At 31.8% G+C, this 4,115-nt stretch overlaps 1 long non-coding RNA gene across 1 annotated transcript; it reads left to right on the top strand.

Annotated features, from left to right (window-relative positions):
* Positions 1–1,720: 1,720 nt before the first annotated feature.
* Positions 1,721–2,898, top strand: LOC139486032 (uncharacterized). Its single transcript, XR_011655460.1, has 2 exons — positions 1,721–1,836; positions 2,665–2,898. It is a non-coding gene; the product is annotated as an uncharacterized lncRNA (long non-coding RNA).
* Positions 2,899–4,115: the final 1,217 nt, after the last annotated feature.

Genomic DNA, 4,115 nt, shown 5'->3' with positions numbered 1-4,115 from the left:
ACGGGAAAATAATTACGTAACATGTATGTTTCATTATAATACATTGTACGTTATTTTGATTGGCTAACAGCAATCTCGCGTCATTCTGAAAACAACCTTCATTTCCTAATGAAATGTAACATTCATAATGAGACGAGCTTCTACATTGAAGTTTAGACACAGGTAATAAAAAGACAAAACTTGATAGAAATCGTGTTTTCATGATGCTTCATGCTATCGCGCTTCATACATCATGTACTTCCGTCAATGCTTGTACACCCCAACAAATTTACAAAAAAGAAGGATTCAATTCGTAAACCATGTGTCGACAATTGAATTCGTTACTTCCATAAACCGTTGGCTAATGTATCAACTTGCGTTTACCACAATTACAAGGAAAAATGCATGCTGCTTAAAATACAACAGACGGGTTAAAAAAGATTTTTTTTGGGCCTCTGAAAGCTGACTATGTGGTATGGGCTTTGCTCATTGTTGAAGGCCGTACAGTGACCTATAGTTATTTATTTCTGAGTCATTTTGGTCTCATGTGGAGAGTTTTCTCATTGGCAATCATACCACATATTCTTTTTTATATGAACCGAAGAGTAATAAACGATGTCTCAAATTTATTTAGAAGAAAATAAATGACAAAAACAAATCCGATAATCACCTTCCTCATAAATAAATTAGTATTGAGCAACACTTATCCAAACTCATTACTTATTTTATTCTATACTTGAGACATCATTATAGAACATGGCAAGATGAAATTGGAGAAAATAAAACATATTTTTTCAAGACTTTATTCATGTTATTCTTTTAAATAAGATTCGAACAAAAATAATACATTATAATGATAACTATTCTTTATGTTTTATAAAATTTAAAGATAAAACTTAAAGAAACGTTGAACGTGAAAGATACTTGCTTGTTGAAAGGATTCCAGAGTACCCAGTCAGCAGACTAACAGTGGGCCAACGTTGGCAAATGGTCGGCCCGTTGGTCTACCGTTGGTGTTGGCTTCACAACATTGGCCCAACGTTGGCAAATTGTCGGTCCGTTGGTCGCAAGTTTATGTTGGCTGCACAACATTGGCCCAACGTTGGCAAATTGTCGGTACATTGGTCGCACGTTGGTGTCGGCTGCACAACATTGGCCCAACGTTGGTCTGTTGTTGTAAATTCTTATTATTATCTCATGTTGGTTATAAATAATCGGGCAAATGTTGGCATTATGTTAGTAGCAACATAGGGCCGATATGAAATTTTGTTAATAGAATTTATTATATAATATTTTACGCTTTATTTCTCTTGGGAGGCGGATAATTTCGATTGCAGCAGGTTTTATGAAAAGTTAATGTTATACCGAAAGTGTTTATCAACTGAAATTACATTTACAACTCTATGTTGGGCCAATGCTGGCCCAACGTTGCATGATCATATATTATACTCTATATATAAGTCAGGTAAAATTAATACTGGAATATCATTACTGTTATAAAAAAAATGTATATCGTAAACATAGATTGCCTGGTTAAAAATTAAAATTTATTGCAATCATTATTTATAATAACTTTATTCATTAAACTTTGTGAAACATAATAATAGCAATTATATGCAGAGGGATATTTGATACAGCCAGTCTGTTAATCAAGCCCATTCTGATAAGGTTGACCATATGTTCGACAAATTTCAAAGATAGTTGCTATGGTAATTAAGTTTATAGGAAATCTTAATGTAATGGGATGGTCACTTTTGTGATTATTTCCTGTTGTGTATTTGTAAGAAAGCAGTGATACGAAGAAAACAAAAAGAGAAAATCATGTCATCTGAGATTCAAAGAGAAAGATAGTAACATGTAAGTTGTAACTTTAAAAAATCTGATATATATATATATATATACGATTCAGAATGAAAAATACAATATGATTTTTTAATCTGAGGGATGTTGTTAAAAATCAAAACATATATTAATTTCTATCATTTTATAATGCTGATCTTGAAGTTTATACGTTTTGGGCGAAATATTTTCTAGATTTTAAATCATTTCAATCCTATTAATTATCATGAAATATTTGCCACTGAACATTATAAGTATCTTCAAACAAATGGTAAATTATATAAATCTATAACCACAACATGTATGATCATTACTGAAGTTAATGGAATAAAATTGCCTTAAGATGTACCTTATTTCGTAATGTTTCAAAAATGTGGTATAATGATTTCTACTTCATTAAAATATAAATAAAAATTTGTTAGTTTTATTGTATTTCTAAATGGCATGCAAACAGATACGATATATTTGTGAAACCTTATCATATACACACTTGAATGTGTAACAGTGTTTTTATATATCAAATATTTAACTGTTCATTAATACACATCTAAATTATTCTTTATATATCATGTATATTACGAATATATAAAACATGATACCGAATTCTGAAATAATAGTAATAAGGGTTTGTTCTACCCACAAATCCGTCTAATACTAATGAATTTCTGACCATTAGAGAAATAACCGATATAAAAAAAAATGGTTATTTAAGATTTTATTTTGTATTAAATAGTGTTTAAACTATTTAGAATATACATTAATTTATATTACATATCTAGAAGGGAGATTACGTACGCATGCATTAGACAAATACGCAATTCAAGTTTACTTATAACTTTATTACAGAGTCGGTTAGAAAAAAAACATAGCTGTAAAGAGTCTTCGGATAAGGAGATAGATGATGCAGCTAAAGATTGGCGGCGCTTAAGCCTTGACAGAGAAGGTGGCAAGAAACAGAGAAGGGAAAAAAGAATAACATATATAAATAATAATGACACTGTTGAAGTTCAAATTGAGGAGGACACTACTCGTGGTGACGACCAATGATATCAAATTTAAAATAAATAAAGTTTCATCTTCTGAATTATTTAATTTTCATTCTGGATCTGGAACCAAAACAAAAATTACATCTCGGAAAAAAACTATTTGTATGATCGCCTAACCATAAGCCATACGTCATTTGTTCTGTTAAAGAAATAAATGAAATTGATATGAAAAAAGAAGATGTGGTATGATTGCTAATGAGACAACTCTTTACAAAACACCAAATGACACAGAGTTTATCTGGTCGATTCATCAAACATTGCCAAAGAAATATCTTAGCGTCACACAATAAAATTAAAGAGGCAAAGTTCATGAAAAAAACAAGGACAGTAACAACAATGGGTAATACAAAAATACAGAATTGCTACCTTAAACTTTGGCAGTTTGGAATACAAAAAAAAGATCAAATGTGCTCCGTAGTATTTATCATATACAGCTCCTTATGCAGCATCCATTGTAATTTAGTTGAAACAATAGACCAACGTATTGCCAACATAAAAATGAGAAATACCTACCTTGGACCAACATAGTGCCAACATAAGAAAAGATATTTCTACGTTGGTCCAACGTTGTGCCAACATGGATTTCGTTTTTCATACAATGGGCCAACGTTGGCTCTATGTATTGCATATAACCGTACAACGTTGGGCCAACATGAAGCCATCATGTTGGGCCAACGTAGGCCCACTTTGCACTTATACGTTGGGCCAACGTTAAAATACAACGATGGGCCAATGCAATGATATACGTTGTGCCAATGTTGGGCCAACATACTCATGTTGTCTGGGTATATAGTTCTACTTCTAGTTAATATATACTGATATTATGAAGTAACTTGAAAGAAAGAGTTTTATAATTATTCTAAACAAGAATTTTGAATTTGAAAACTACATTGTAATATTTTCTCCTTATAGATTCTTTTCATTTCTGTTGTTCTGAATTACAAGCGGATGTTACAAAGGAAAAAATGTTCATACAGTGAGAGCGACATTCTCACTCACATGTTTCCTTTATCAAAGCCTCTAATTCTTCATATTTCTTGCACTTTTCCTTGGAGCCATTTTTCCTTTCGGTTTTCTTCCTTTCTGTTTCCATCCTATTGGTTTCCTTCTTTTCATGTGTTTTCTTAAATCTCTTCTTCCTCCTCCTTCTACTTCAATAGAACTGCTGTCAGATGAGCTTTCTGAACTTTCTGAACTTTCTGGACATTCGTCATCAATGATTTCTAGGAGTTCGCTACAGAAACCATCTAG

The sequence above is a fragment of the Mytilus edulis genome, chromosome 8 (assembly GCF_963676685.1).
Source record: "Mytilus edulis chromosome 8, xbMytEdul2.2, whole genome shotgun sequence".
Classification (NCBI taxonomy): Eukaryota; Metazoa; Mollusca; class Bivalvia; order Mytilida; family Mytilidae; genus Mytilus; species Mytilus edulis.
Note: the sequence above shows the minus strand (reverse complement) of the source record. Positions and strands in the feature narration are given on the sequence as shown.